The following is a 16877-nucleotide window of genomic DNA, read 5'->3' as shown; positions in this document are numbered from 1 at the left end:
AAACACATGACAAACACCGAGATCATTTTGTTTTGCTTTATTTTCAGACTACCGTAGGAAAAAAACTGAAATCAGTGTAGATGAAAGAACTATTTGATGCATTTGACATGCTTATTTTAGTATTTTTTTAATGGAAATATTCAGGCTTTTAAAAATTGCAGTTGTCCACAATGGATATTGTCTTTTTAAAAAAAGACAAACAAAAACAACACGCCCCCCCCTCCGCCCCCTAAAGAATTGCTAGTGCAAACTGAAAATAAATGCTTTTAGAAAATCTTTTTCTTTGTCTAAGGATGTTGCAGCTTTATCCACATATTTATATCTGGTCTCGTTTTTAAATTGAAAAAGAAAAAAAACTTGAAAGAATAGGCATACACTGTAACTGTTTTTTTTTTTTTTTTTTAAAGAAAACATTGTTTGCCTATTTAGGGAAAAATATATATAAATATATTTCCAGGGAGACTTTATGTGTATTAAGGGAAACAGTGTGTTGAATGTACATATTTATTTATGTGTAATTTAATGGGATTTGTAAATAATGGTGAACTTTTTAATACTTTTTTTTATAAATGGGTTTCAAATTTTAATTTTGGTAAGTATTTCAAAGGTAATGGGGTAAGCTAAATACATCTTTAGGTTTATGCACAGGTATGTTATACAGGGTATTTAAGATTTTATTTTTTAATTTTATTTTAAATTCTCAATTCTTGCCACTGAAGATTAGATTTAATCTGAGGGGTATGTTCTACAAAGCAATAATTTTTGTGTACCATTCGCCTGAGAACTGAGTAGAATGAGTGCATGAGGTACGGTGCGTATGTGAATAATGGAGGTTCTGAACTACTCTTTGCATATTTGTATATGTTCCCAATATAATTCTGATGTATATGATAACCATATAATAAAAGTATTCTGGATAGAAGCACTGAATGTCTTGTTACCCGGAAAGTGTTTTCTTTCCACAATTTGTCAATATGGGACACGAGAGGACGCTGTGTATTGTTGTAATTACAGCACTTTGTTCAGATTAACAGAACAGAAATATGTAGTTGTTTGCCAGTAAAACTAATGGTTTCAATTAAATGAGTCATGTATCTCCAAGAACTTTTTGTTTTAAGCTCTCCGTATCATGCCATCTGCCTATTTAAACTAGAGCCACATTTTAAGGTTTCCTTTTCATAAAAATCTGACCCACGCAGCTTTACATTAAATTTTATTAATCAGATGATGCTTAATGATAAATGCTTGCAAATACATTGAATGTGAAACTGGATATCTGACTTACAGTATTAGCTCACGAAAGCTTATGCTCAAATAAATTGGTTAGTCTCTAAGGTGCCACAAGTCCTCCTTTTCTTTTTGTAAATACAGACTAACACGGCTGTTACTCTGAAACCTGTCATTTTATAGATGGGAAGAGGGAGGAAACTGAGGCCTGGAGAAGCTTGGCTAGAGTGCGTAAGTCACAAGAGAAGCCTGTGGCAGGACTGGGAGCAGAACCCTTAACATGTAGAGTCAGTGTGGTGGTACCTTAACCATGAAAGCTGTCCGGCAGAAACTGGAATAAGTTTGTTTTAAAAAAAAATCTTGGAAGCGAATATTCACACATTCCCATAGACCCTCAGCACCTAGTTAAGATTATTGGATAGTGCAAGATTTGGTATGGAACTAAGAGTGAAGGATGATGACACCAGACTGAGGTGACTGCATGCTAACAGCTCAACAGACGGCAAATAAGAACCCAAAATGCATCTTTTAAAAACAACAACAAATAATCCTCAGGGTGGATGGGGTTGTGTTGTGTGGTTTTTTTTGTTTGGTGTTTTTTCTTGGTGCGGGGGAAGAGGACGGAGGAGAGGCTGAATCATGAAGTTTTGAATACTTGGGATGGGCAATCTTGGAAAATATGCTTAACAGCTGCCTAATACAAAAATATGCTTAATTTAATTTGTATAGTAGTGCCGTGAGGTCCCAATGTAGAGGTTGGGGGGGACCTGCTTTGCTAGGCACAAACCCAGAGTAAAGATGTTGTCTGCCCTAAAGACCTTGCACTCTAGGTAGACATGGTGGAGAGGTGAGCTGTTTGAAAGGTCTCCAAATTTTTTTCTGGGGGCCGGAGGCGTGTGTGTGTGTGTTTAATTGAAAGGCCTTCTTTGTAGTAATTAAATTTAGTGGATTTTTTTAAAATGAGATTTTTCCATTTCTATGAAAACTTAATATTTTGAAAACTTTGAAACAACTTTTCCCCCCTTGTTCTAGTGGGTGTGGGGAAACAATCCCACTTTCTCTCACTATTTTACTACATCCACACACACACAAGGGGAAAAGTGTGTGTGTTTGCTGGCTTCCCCTGCTTTCCAATGAAAAACGGGAGAGGAGAGTGGGAAAGAAGGAAGCACCCCCCTCCCAATTATTTATTTATTTTTCTTTCACAAAAAAGTAATCTTCCCTCACTCTGCCCTCCCCCGCCCCCTCAATCCGCTATAGTGGGAGGGGAAACAGAAACCGGAAAACATGAAGTAATTTTGTCTTGGGTCATCCAGAAAATCATTAGCAGAGCTGGGAAAAGAATATAGGTCTTGTGAGTCCCAGTTTTGGTTCAAAGTACTGGGGCATCACAGTTTAATCTTTTTTCTGCAGAACTGCCCCTTCAGCGTACTACAGCAGGATGCTTTAGATTAGCTCCCAGACAATGGAATCTTGCTTTTTATTGATGCACAAAATCAAGCTCTGAAATAATTGCCCCCTGGGATAGGAAATAAGGATGTTTCCATTTATTCCTATGTGCATTCAAGCAAAACCAGCCAATTGTGTAGCGGACTGACTAGTGTTCTATTTATATGTCAGAACATTAGGAAAGTTGAGTTTCCATTAACTTAATGCCTTTGTTGTACTGTATATTTCAGATATTGCATTATTTGAGGCTCAATTACCAAATCATCAGTCACAATGATATAATAGAAGAGAACATTGTTCTTGTACTACATTCACTCAACAGAATGGCTAAATTGTGTGACCTGAAGTCATCTGTCATCCAAAATTATTAGTCTACTAAACTACTGTAAAGTTTTCCCTAACTTTTATAAGAAGCTTGACTGCTAAACAACACTGTCAGAGCAGCTAACAAAATACCCTAGAGAATAGCTGACATTCAGACTTCCTCTGTTCTGAGAGCCTCAGAATTTCTCCTTTTGGGTTGTACATTTCTATGCCTGGTGTTGACTCCATATAATATATATATTTCAGAGCTGTTTGAAAAATAGGATTTCTTCTTCCATGGGAAATCCTGAGATTATGAAATTTTCTTTCATTCCAAATCAGGATGAAAATTAGAAATCTCTGAATTTTTCACAAGGAAATACTCCAGAAAATTATTTTGACATTATAAATGTTTTGATAAGGGCAAAACATTTAATTAAAAATGAATGAAGTCAAAATGACCTTGTTGAAATGAAATGGTTTGATAATTTCCCTACCTTTAAGCTATTTAAGCCAGTCTCATGCTCTGAAACTCAGAATCTGCCTCTTTCCCCTTCATTAGCTGTATGGCCACTTGTGGCTGGTTCCTCTTCACTCCGCCCTTCTCTTTCCACTGCAACTCTGAGGCAGCCCAACCTCACACACACACTTGCTCACTGTCTTGCCATCTCCCTCACTTTCCCAGCTTTCCTCTCTTACCCAAGCAACCTCTCCAGCTGCCTAATACAAAGATTTTTTTGTAACAGAAATAAAACAAATATTTAGATGGTTATTTTTAAGTAGGACTGACCTTCCCTCTGCATATTTTGAGGTCGTAAATTATTCTAGGCATGATCGTCTCCTTTGGGTGTCTGTTCATAGCCTAGTGCAATGGGGCCCTGATCCTGAGTCAGGCCTTTGGGTGCCACTACAGTAAAAAAGCGTTCTAAATAATAGTACAAAATATTACCTTACAGTCGTGTTACTGCAGTGACTGCAACTCCTTAACGCATGTTTGCTTGTCAAAGTCACCATGAGGGGCAAAACCTGGAGACAACTTTGGTGAGTGGGTTGTGGAGCCTTTGGAAATCTGTCCCTTAGCATGACGGTAGCTGTCTAAAATGCATGTGCACCTGTTGCGTCCGCAAACTTGCATTTATTCGTGCAAGCAGGACTTTGCTGATAAACAATGGGTGTAACGGGTGCAATGGATCTGGATGTATTTTGCATGAGTTCTGCAGTTGTGTAGTTTTTCTTGTAAAATCTGACCTTCCATGCCTTAATCAAAGTGCAGCGCTCCGGATCTCAACCAGAACTACAGCTCTAAACCTCTGTCCTGCTGCATGAATCTAAGAGAAGTATTGTTCATGGTGACTCGCTCTTGTTACTGCCCCCATTACTTAATGATGTATTATTGCATATACAAGTGCAAATAACCTGGGCCCTGTACTGGAACAGAATTACTAAGTGGATATTGCAGTGGGGCGTATCCTGGATCATCTGCTTTCTTTGGTTCCCTCCCTCTTTCATTTTCACTTTCAGAGCACTAGATAAGTAAACTTTGTTCAAGATTCAGATGTCATGGTGAATTCATTGGCTGTACTTACAGTTCTTCTAAGGATTTTACAGTTAGTTCCCATGTGTTTTTATTGTGTAAGTGTAACCCACACACCTCCTGGGTGTGGTGTTCTGTCCCATCGAGTGGCACTGAGACCACTTAAAGCAAGTTGGCTTTTAGCTCATGTGGTAGAGGCTCATGCACTAAACCCCAGAGGTCCCAGGTTTGATCCCGCCTGCTGATCATAACTTCTTAGTCACAAAAATTCCATTAGCGAATCTCCCTCTTAGCTGAGAACCAGGGGAGGTTCTGTTTGTAGGCTATGCCATGTCACAGTCTCTGAATATCTCATTTGATCATCAACACCTTTACCCGTAATCTTACATCTAAACCCCATAGCCATGTACATACTGTGCCACATGTTTTGTTTACCAACACAGTGGAATGTTTTGAGTTGCATGAAAAATAAAACCCCAGAAAGAAAGTGACTGTTTCTGGTAAGTTTTAGAGCCCACATTTTCACAGTATTTTTAATTTTGTGGCAGGCAGCATAGGAGCAAGGGCCTACTTGCAGCCCCTTTTTTGGCATATAGGTGTGATAAAAAGAGTGCTTTTAGACAGTCCTTGACCATGAGGGAAAGTTGAAGGGCAGAGTTTATGAATTTCAACTCCACGCTCCAATAAGAAAAAAGCCTAGCTTTTATATATAGCCTTTTCATCAGCAGAGCTCAAAGTGCTTTAGAAAGGAAGTCAGTATCATCATCTTCTTTTACAGATGGGGAAACTGAGGCAGAGGGCAGCAAAGGGGACTTGATACAGCTCACCAAACAGGCCAGTGGCAGATTCAGGAAAGAGTACCCAGGATTCCTGCATCCCAGTCTAGTGCTTTATCCGACACTGTTCTGAAGATAAACTGGAGCATGCAGTGCAAAATTGCTTTATTAAGCACCTCATGGCTAGCTGTGCAATGCTGTTATTTCCAAAGGTTGCCCTTGTCGTAATGCTTTGATTTATTCAGAGGAGATACCATGATTTCTCATAACAGCATCAACATTTGAGAAAATATACCTACCCCTAACAGAACTCAAGCAATAGGAACAATGAAGCTATTACTGCAACGTCTTCAGTCGCTCTCATGTTTGACCTTCCCTTTTCTCCAGTAGAGCTTGGGCACAGCATGTCATCAACTAGAATACAGTGGCCTCTAGAGCCTTCAGCTGAGATCAGGGCTCGTCTGTACAAACCCACAATAAGAGACAGTCCCTGCCCCAGAGAGCTAACAATCTAAATAGACAAGACACGCAAAGCCCAGGAGGGGAAACAAAGGCATAGATTAGTGAAGTAACTTGACCAAGGTCCCCTGCAGACCAGTAGCAAAGCCAGCAATAGAAGGCAGGCGTCTTAACTCCCTGTCTAGTGCCCTATCCTCTAGCCAATGGTGCCCCAGAAAGCAAACCTATGAGAAATGTAGACTTCAAGACAGAGTTTGGTGTAACTTTTTGTTGTGGACCTTTTAAAAGGATGGTAAGCCCTTAAAAGGGAAAGTGCACTTTTCACTGTGGCCACCTATCCATATATTTAGCCACATTGTTTGTGCATATAATGTACAGGAGGGATTTGAAATGTGCGCTGTGTGAAAATGCACTAGAATGAAAAGCACGTCTATGAGGCACTAAAATACAGAGCTAAGTGAAATCATTATACATTGTCTGAATTAATCAAACTATGTATTTTCCCTACATTTCTACAACAAGTTTGCTCCATATTTAATGGAAAGTTGTTGAACCAAGGAAAGTAGATGGGTAAAAGAAGGCCATTTATACCTAAAATGTCAGGAAAGCGTGTTTTTATAGGTAATTAATTACACATTCCAAGAAGTGGATTAGTGGTTCGAGCAGAAGGCTAGGTCTTACATTTTCAAGAGTGACGGGTGATTTTGAGTGTCTGAAATTTTGGGCACCCAACTTGAGATACCTCAAAAGGGCACAATTTCCAGAAAATGCTAAGCATTTACCCTCTGAAGTTAATGCCCCTTTAAGCTATCTGAAGTTGGACACCCAATTAAAACTCAAGCACCCTACAGGGCTTAAGCACCAAGTTTAAGTGTTTTCCTGAATCAGGGCCATAATGGGAAAAGTTCCCAAGGCTCTTTTTTTTTTAAACTACAACTCCAAGTCAGAGGCCCGAGTTTCAACACTGCTGAGAGTTATAGCATAGATGGGTCCTGGCCATGTCCTAATAACAGGTGTAAACCCTGGGACTGTTCAGGATTTTAACCTGGTTATGGAGACACAGATAAATCCTATCTGTGTTACACCTTTTAACGATGTTGTAACTGGGCACATTGCCTTAACTAGAGATGTAAAAGTGGATAGGGCATTAATTATAGGTACCTTCTCTCTACACAGCAGTATTTACTGTTTCTCTAACAGTTACATCACATATGCCATTCTCAGATGTCCACACTAAACCTGAGGTCAGGAATTAGTCTTTGATACCTTCTCAGCAGCAGTGGGTGTGGTCAGATGCAATCTGGGTGGTGTAGTGATTTCAGTTCTGCCTCAGACACTCCCCCATATAAATGAGCAGTCAAGCAACAGCTGTTCTTAAGGGTAGGTTTCCTTCTCTCCTACAATCATAAGCTCAGCTTCCCTCAGGCCTTGCTGTATCACTAGTATTAGCCAGTTGGCTGAGGTAAGGAAGAGGTCTGTGTGTTCCAGTTTGTCATTCAATCAGGATGCAGACATATGTAAGACTCCCTATACTCCCTCCATTGCAATTCTGTACCATTTAGTCCATAGAGCTGTAAAGTCAGGAGTTACTGTGCTATAGAGAGTCTACATCTTGTATATATGTATAGCTATTGTTCTGAAGGCTTTGGGAAATGCTGCTGTGGAAAAAAATTGCATGCTTCCATGTAAAACCTAGTGTAAGATAATTAGGGCCTGAATTTCTGCTTTCTGTCTTTAATAAAACACAGCTAATGGGTGCAGTCCTCCTACCACCCTGGAATACAAACCACTACACACAATGTTTATTGTTTTATCTCTCTCTGCTTATGTGGAGTAGGCTGCAAAGGGTGACAAGTTGGCACGGCTCCGACTGGCTCTATCAGAGAGAGGGTTAGATAGAGAAGTTCTTTAAAGACCAGGAGGGCTTCCATTTGAACTCTGACTGTGGTAACATTTGAGATCCAAACTGGAAAAAAGTGGTTTTGCTTAGATTATGTGGAGAAGTTATAGTGGCTTATGCTAATATTTTTGAAACAAGAATGGTCTCAGACTGATATTTCTGAAGAACCTGGAAGATCAATACGAATGTTTAAAGTCATAGGATAAAAACTTCTTAGCATTACATTTATATTATAAAGTCCTCTATTCTGCTTTAAGATCTGTTTTGAGAGTGAGAGGTATAAACTGATATACCCTAAAATAGCTTTTCCTCTCCTTTGAAACTGACTGACAAGCCACTAGGTATAAAGCTTTGTCTGAGGCTTAGAAGTCTGTGGATCTGAGCAAGTTTCTGTGTCATGTGGGCTTTTCTGCTGTATCTCAAAATGTGAGCAATAAAGGTGAGCTGAAAATTTGGATCTGGGCTCAGACTGCCCCAATTTTAGAATGCTCTGAGCTGAAGATTTGCTTCAGTTCTGCAACCCAAATCAAAATCTTATTCCTCATATCTCCATCAATATGCAAGAGCCCAGTGTATTTGGTTGGCCATGCTCAGGCACTGCCTCATCGCTGACTCAGATGGACAAGGGCCACCATTTCCTGCAGCACCTGGGTTCTCCTTGGAAGTCTCCCATCCATGTACCGAGCAGGCCTGAGCTTGCAAGATCTGGCAAGATCACAGCTAGGGGCAATATGGCCACAGGCCATAATGTTACATAACTTCTAAAATTTGCATAATTATTTTAGAAGTGGCTCACTTTTGTACGGGAGGATGAAGAAAGGAGGTGAAAGAGCCTTTCATACTGGTGTACTGAAGCCCCAGCTCTTCCAAAGAGAATTTCTCTCAATAATTGACTTTGATGCTCTTTCAAAGGGGATTTTGCTGCATTTGGGTGTGCTGGAAGGCACTGAGATAAATTTGTGAATCTGATGTGGCATGAATGGATTAAAAAGCACCCAGCAGCAGCAAAAGAGCATGAGAATTGTAAGAATAACAAGGGAAAACATCCCTCTTGAAAGACTGCACATTTCCAAACTCTAAATGTATTCTAGCTCCATGAAGGGAAACCCCCTTGTTGCAGTTAGGGTCATGACATGGGATCATCTCCCTGAATTGCAAACCCAACCTCAGGAGTAATAGCAGCAAATCAAAAAATAAAGCTTTCTTATTTTTCCTTAATCACAAAGAATGAAGCTATGCTGTTGCAGATACCAGCATGCAGCTTGTGTGCCCCTTAAATCCCACGTACACCCTACTTAGACTGTAAACTCTTTGGAGCAGGGATCACATTTTTGTTTTGTGTTTGTACAGTGCCTAGGTACTACTACAATACAAATCATATTTTGAGGGCTTAACTGGTGCATAGGTCTTATGCTGAATTAGAGGTGAAATCTTGCCCAAAGGTTGCAGTGGACACTAGTTTGAGAGTCTTTTATTTGGGCTCTGTGGATATAGCACTCTGCTGTACGCTCTCATGTGGAAATACATTTAACAAATATGTGGATATGAGCAAAATGTTCACAGAGAACCACAAAGCCCATGTGGAGCTGAGCCTGGGCTCTGATGTGTAGGTGAAATGTCAGCCTGTGTTCATGAAAGTTTGGTGGGTCTGGCCTCCCCGGTCCTTATGTCCATGGAGCCAATGAACCTTCTTCCCTGTCGCTGCTCCACCTAGAAACAAATCCAAGAAACCCTACTTATTCTAGAGATGGTCCCATAACAAAACTTTGAATCTAAATACTCTCAGACTTCGATTGTGTTCAGATACAAATCTGGCCTTCCTGGCTCATGCTTGCTTCTCCCAGAGGATTGTAGTGGATGGTGGATGAATGTAGGGATGGGACTTGCAGGGAAGAGGTTTGGGGGAGGAAGGGAAAGAGGGAGGTCTCCTGGGAGGTTTCATTTTGGCTAACCCTGCAAACCGAATTGTAGGATTTGGTTCACTAATTCCTTTGTGAACCTCTCCATAAAGGGCTCCTAGAGATGTGGTCTACTGCTTAACTTTGGGCTTGATAGTGGTGGTCACGCTACCTTGCTGTGTAATGTAGTACATGTTCTGAGAGCCAAGAAACAATTGCGTCTGGAAAGATTATGGTTGAGAGAGAGGGAGAGAGAAGTTCATGTGTGTGTTGCAGCACTTAACTGCTTTAGGAGCTGCGGGAACTTTGGTTCCTAAGTGTCTAAATCCTTTAAAAATATTTAGGATCCTAAATCAATTAGGCATTGCAACACTGAGCATGACAACACCTAACTACCTTTAAAAATCTGGGCAACAGCCTCTCTTTGACTGAGTTCCCCATCTGTACAATGGAGATAATAGCTTGCCCTATCTCATGGGTTGTTGAGTATAAATACACTGAATATAGTGATGTAGTCAGGTATTACAGTGATGGTGCGGGAGGGGCATATAAGCACCATAGATAGCTTCCCTCTGCAACATGACTTTACTGGTTAGACACGCTTTCATTTGGAGCTTCCACAATATGAATGAATCTTTTATAAATGTGTGTAAAAGCAGCCTGGCAAAATTGTCATGAACTCTTACTAGCCCAGGGACAAAATCTAATTGCCTTTCCGTTTCTGATCAAAAACAAATAACAACAAAAATAAAACCAAACCACACCTTCCCCAATCCTAGAAAACTCACTTGTTGGAAGAAATACTTGCCTGGAAGAAGTGGATGACCTGAACTCTGAGCCTGCAGTAATGTAGCTTGTTTTAATTTGCAGACTTTTTTTTATCTTAATTTTTGCAGTATCTAAATCTTCATCTTTTGAAAGATCTCTTCTTGTGGATCAACAGGGCAGATTGCATGGTTGTTGACATGCGGCGACAAGAAAAGCAGGCTCTTTAGTAGATGCTTCTTTTGTGGTTTCTGTATGCAGCTCCCTGAAACCTGAGACTTGCTTGGATTGGTGAGCATTTAGGGCTCTCGGGGTGTCACCAAACCTTTCCAGTCAGAAATGTGGAGCATGCTTATTATATAACACATCAAAGTCTGGATGCGGTGGAGTATCTTCTCCCAGGAATGTAATAAACTGTAGTAAAATAACAGGTCAAGCAAGCCAGGCTGTTTTATTCTTGCTGGGTGTGAGCACTGAGCCTGGATCTGGTGTCTCCTGGCTGAAAATCTCCTAGCTGAGCAAAATCTTGTGTTCTATTCAGATTTCCAAGATATAACCCAAAAACATACAAAGCCAGCTGTGGTACTGGAGCCTAGCTATCCTCTAGACATGGTGAATTGTGACTCCTACTTCAGCCAATAGCTCAGTAATGAAAAAAATTATTATCAGGGTCTTTGGGGTAGGAATGTGAAAACTCAAAGTCAGGAACTAGGCAAAGAATTAAGAGCAACTCTTTTCCTATCCTCTTATGCATTGCCAGAGTATATTTACTGAAATCTTTCTTGCTGGGGCAAGCATGGCTGGCTCCTCACAATGCCAGACGTGAGGAAACAGTGTCTAAGAATCTATTTAGTTTTTCCTTTTATGGCTTGAAGTGGTGTCCATCATATACAGGGTTTACAGTTTTTTTCAATGGCTTTCCGTATCCCCACTATACAAATTGTTCCAACGCCACTGACTTCTATATGAAGGCTGAGGCCTGGACACTAGCTGTGATGATAGACATCTGGAGGTGTTTCTGCCATCAGGGTAGCTGGGGAACTGACCCACTTAGAATGATGTGACAATAAACTCAGAGTAAAATACATTTGCCTTCATCGCAGGTTGGTGCACCATTTCCAAGAGAGTTGTTCTTCCAGATGAAGGATTGATATTAGATATTGGATCAGCTGCTCTATTGCACCACACTGTGCTGGGTATCGGGCTCCAAAGCAGCAATGGCAGGACCTCAAGTCAGGGCTGCAGCTAAAACTTTGTCTAGAACTGCCACTGGGTTGAACCAGTTTGGCTTCCTCTGTTTACAGAGGCTATTCCTATTACTGCTTCCCCTGACAGCACCAATTTGGTGTAACATGACATTGCTGGCTGCCTCTATCTGCCCTCCTTGAAGAGAGGGATTGCCCAGAGTGAGGTAAAAATCATGCTGTACCTAGGATTAGGGGCTTATGTGGGCACTAGGGTTAGTCACTTTCCCCAAAGCCATTAGTCTCCTTAAGCCATTCTACCATACTGGATTCATTTGGGTGTGGGGGAAAAGGCTCCCTGTCTCCTGAACTAACTCTTAATCCACACTCCCATTCTTTACCATGGAATAGCTTCTTTTAGCACTTGCTCTCAATATTTTTAGCGCAATCATATGCATGTTGCAACTTAACCTTTTCTGCATCACAAATTTAGCCCCTATCTTACCTTGGGCATCTACATGGATTGACTGAAGCACAACTGTGTGTCCAGCTTAACTTCCTCTATTTCCCGGATCTTTGTACTTAGTAAAATTGTGGGCTAGTTAGCAAAAACTGAGTAGAATGGAAGGAACAAGTCAGAATCTGATGCTTTAATCTTTCTTACTCTTCTGGTGTCACGAAATTGAGGGCATTGGAATCTTAAAGCCACAATGCTCCAACACTGTTTCTATCCTCATCTGATTTTTATTTAGTGTCTTTGTTGAGAGTCCCCACCATATGTCAACAAGGCAGGTGTTCTGCTGACAGCCAGACTACTCTCCTTGAAGCACCAGCGGAGTTTCTCATGTGTAATGACTAGGAGCTCATTAACGAAGGCCATGAACGAAATCTGCGGAGACTGAGTGCCTTGCACAGATTGGTCTGCGCGTGATTATTGTTTCTCCCCTCCCATCAAAACAGGCTCTCATTTCTGCATGATCTCCCTCTCCAGCTTTAACCCCAAGGGCAATCTGAATGGACACAGGGAAAGGAAAGCACAGAGGTTAGCACAAGGGGACTCTCCTTGCAAACTGTCCTTTGTATGTAGTGGTGGTGGCAAATGAAAAGAAGTCTTCACAGTCTGGAGAAAAACGAATGTACAAAAAGCTGAAATCTGCTATAGTCTCCGTTCCACTGTAAGAGAGATTCATTAATTCCAGGGGCTTGATCTTACAGTAATGGTTTCTCAAAGTCACCAAGTCAGCCCTTCGTTTACACTATGGGTATGCTTACGCTACAAGTGAGGGTGTGACTGTAGTCCAGGGAAGCATATCCTAGCTTTAATCTAGCTAGCACAGGTAATGTAGATGCAGGCAAATGGGCTTCAGCATAGGCTAGCCACCTGAATATATACCCAGGCTTCCTGGCTGACTTGTACTTGAGTGAACAGCTCAGGCTGAAGCTTGTGCCACCATGCCCACACTCCTGTTTCACTGGTGATGCCCACGCTACCTTAAATCTAGCTATGCCTACTCGTGCTACATTCGCACCTGGTGGTGTAGATATGCCCTGTCTCACCTTGCCCCAGAGCCCTTTCATTACAAATGTTTCCAGTGTTTGCATCACATACCAATTTGTGGAGCTGCACCCAGATAGCTAATTCAGCAGGAAATTAGACCTTAGACATTCCTTAATCAATAGATGGGGAATATGGCAGTTGAAGTGTTCTGGATTTGGGGTTCTGGGTTTCATGGGTGGTAAGGGAGATGGTTGCAGAATGCCCAGTTTGTATGTTGGGATAATTCTTATACAAGAGAATTATTAATGGCAACAAAAGGAAGCCAAAGACTTTGGTCAGCTGAGTCTGCAGAGTGGACTTCTGTGCCTAGAGGTGAATAAATAATCTAGGCTGAATAACTGATGTGAGGAATTCAAGCTTTTTCTGCTCATGGAATAGGTGAGTAAATTGCAGTTTCCTTAAATGTATTCAATGCTGTCTTTTTGGAACTATTTATTCTATGGATTGATCACAGATATTCAAAACTCATGATGCAATTCTTGGTTTGATAAACTGCATGGGGCTGTTTCTGTTTCCTGACTGGATAAATGTATGGTCATTTCAGACACGCATATTAGCTTAAAATTCATTGTCTGCTAATACACTTACAGCTTTGAAAATGATTCTGTGCACATTTGTTTGCCTGCTTGGTCACAAACAGTGATATGAGCATTGCAAAAGTGAATTCATTTCCAGACTTCAACCAATATTTATATGCAATCTTTTACAGTATTTGCCCAGCTCTAGTTCTGAAGGTCTCCGGAAGTAAACGCAGGTGATTAGTAGTCTGACCAGGTATGTGTCATCCCCATTTTACAGATGGGGAAAACTAAGGCAGAGAGGTAGGATCGCTTGCCAAAGGCCATAGAGGGAAATTAGTTTGGAAATGAGGCTAGGATTTAGGAGCGCCTGGCTCCCAGTCCTGTGCTCAGGCCACTAGTGGTTTGCTACACTTTGTTTTTTGTTCATCTGTTGGATTCTTTCAGCAATGATTTCAGTAGACCTGCATTGTTAAAATACTGACATAGCACTGGTGATGGTCTCAAGCCAACAAGAGTTCTTAATCCTTATGGGATACCTTATCGAGTCTCAGTTCCAGTGTATGTCAGCAGCTGCTTGTGACCTTTCAGTAATGAGTCACTTTTGCAACAATAAGATAGTTACAAGTTTGATGTTTGTTGTAAAATACTTTGTATGAGCTAGGATGTGGCTAGCTCTTGTAATAAAGTATATGACAAACCTTTCCCACAAGCCTTTGCAATCACCACACCCTAATTAAGCACTTCCTCAAATATCTATGACTAACAACTCCAGAATGTGTGCAATTACCATGACTTGTGGTTCAACCCCCCAAAAAAACCCCACCACAGTAAATGCAAATAGCCAGTTAAACACATGATTGGTTATTTGTGCATACACTAACTATGGCTCCACACAAAATCGTGATAATTGTGTGTGCAAATGATGCACATGTATCTCTCAGATTTGCACATCCAGTTCAGAACATTTGGGCTCATTCTTAAGATGGTCATAAGATTCCTTCTCTTAATTTGGTTTTGCTGTAGCTGACAAAGCTGCCTGACTCAAGCAGTTCTGAGAAGCATTGCTGAAATCTGATGCTTAACATTTCACTGTGGATTTTTGGCTTCAAAGTGATTTTGTTATGTCCCCAGAGCCTGGTTAAACCCTTAGTTATAATGATTGCACACTGAAGGGTGCTGTTACATAGAAATGCTGTCCCATAATGGCTCTGTTGCTGTGGAAAATCCGATGTTGTTTGGTCATTCGCTACGAGTTCCCTAAGCCATCAAGACATTTGCCTCAAGGCTACAAACACAAAGCTACAGGCAAAACCCTCTGGACATAATGAGTGGGCATTTATGCAGAACTAAAAACTGGAACAGCTGAGCAGTAGATCTATGAATAGCAAGCATGCCTCTAAGCACAAAAGACATCATTCTGGAATAAAAGGTTTTATAATGGTTCTGACATCTTGAATGTCAAGATCATACTACGTTGTTGTAACTTTTTTAGGTTTGTTTGTTTGAACCACATTCCTTAAGTAAGATTTAAGCAATTAAAGGGTAGGAAGGAAACCCTATGGCAGTGTTAGGAACAAAAATTCGGCAATGGACACTTCTGGCAAGATCCATCGTTTTGATCATAATTGCTACGGAACAAACCTATTGCTTCTGTGCTGTATGAGGATTTTTTTTCCAGGGTTCTTTACACCACTAGCTCTAAAAGGATTGATTCTAATGTTAGTTGAGAAGTGCCTTCTGATGGAAAGGAGAGGGTCAGATTAACCATAACCTATAGGGTCAGGGAGTCAGGCAATACAAAGGAGGGTAATCAAACTCAGTGACTTGGATCAACAGGGAGCTGGAGGAATTCAATGTTGAGAAATGAAAGGCAATGGGAACTAGCACAAAAATCATCCAAGAGGTCTAGGAGTGGGAGGTGTATCCAGCTCTTAAGCCTTTAGCATAATGAAAAATGCAGCAGAGAGGGGCAGAGTGAAATAGAGTCTGGGGTGTGTGTGTACGGAGCAGGAAGGGCATGGGGAGAGAGAATCTGGAGGGGGAAAGGAGACACATAGGCACTGTTTGCTGTGTCTAGCAGCTACTCTTGCTATCCTTGCCTTTGGCTATCTTGAATACATAGGCTTTAGCTTTAAAAACCTTGACTTGACTGGGGGGAGGGGAGGGACAATCCTTGATGTGACTGGAAAACTGTTTTTTAAAAATTTTTTTGAATTTGGATATTTGTTCCAATCCTTTCAACTTAGACCTGGTGTTTACAAAACCTCCAGACACTGCGGTTTGCTCATCCCTACCACAATGAGCCTATGAACTATGACCATGAGAGGAAGGATGGTCTTCTTTGTCCTAGGATTGTCCTGGGTTCAATTTCATTGTCCACCGCAGACTTCATGTGTGACCTTGGGCAAGTCAATGAGATCAATGGGACTCTAAACACCTTTGAGGGGCTGGGCTTTAGATTTCTCTCCGCCTCAGTTCTCTGTCAAATGGGAACAACACTGCTCTACCTCACAGGGGTGTTGTGAGGGGAAATATATTAAAGATTGTGAGGTACTCCCATAGGGCAGGGATGAGGGGCTGTATAAGTACCTAAGATACATAGACACAGGGACTCAAGAACTGCTTCTATTTAAAAAGGCAGACAGATCCGATTTCATGATCCAGCCTTTGCTCCCCCCCCCCCCCATCGGGTGATCAGGGTGGCAAAATGACTAGGGTGGGCCCTGCCTGGGACCCAGTGCTCAGACCAGGTAACAGTTGGTCCCTCCCAGGTTGTGCAGTGGCTATGGAGCCACCTTACGGAGATTAATTTACTGGAGCTGGTCAGAAAAACTCTGATGGAACCGTTTTCTGTTGGCGAAACGCAGGCTCTGTCAAACTCAAAACTCCTGGTGAAATTATGTTAATTTTGGCAACATTTCATTTGGGAGGAAATACTGGAAAACGAAGTTTCAATACTTTTGTTTTGCAATTACTTTTCATTTCAAAACCTCTTCATTTTGTGTCTTATTTATATTATGGAGGAAAGCTGGAATCTGAAACATTCAGTTTTACCTGAAAATAATTATTTTTTGGAATTTTGCTTTGGAGAACTTAGGAATTTTTTGAGTTTCATTCTGATTTGGAATTAAGCCAAATTTCAAAATCCTTCACGCAACAGAATATTCATCCCCTGCACAGCTCTACTAATTACACGGAGTGGTTGAAGGAACATCCTCAATGGGAGGCAGAAAAAGAAAATCCATGCAGCCTTAGGAGTCTCTGGTCCCACTCTCCCCTCTCCCGGTCAAGTGGTGCTCCAAA

This window comes from Eretmochelys imbricata, chromosome 13 (genome assembly GCF_965152235.1).
Source record: "Eretmochelys imbricata isolate rEreImb1 chromosome 13, rEreImb1.hap1, whole genome shotgun sequence".
In the NCBI taxonomy this organism is placed as follows: domain Eukaryota; kingdom Metazoa; phylum Chordata; order Testudines; family Cheloniidae; genus Eretmochelys; species Eretmochelys imbricata.
Note: the sequence above shows the minus strand (reverse complement) of the source record.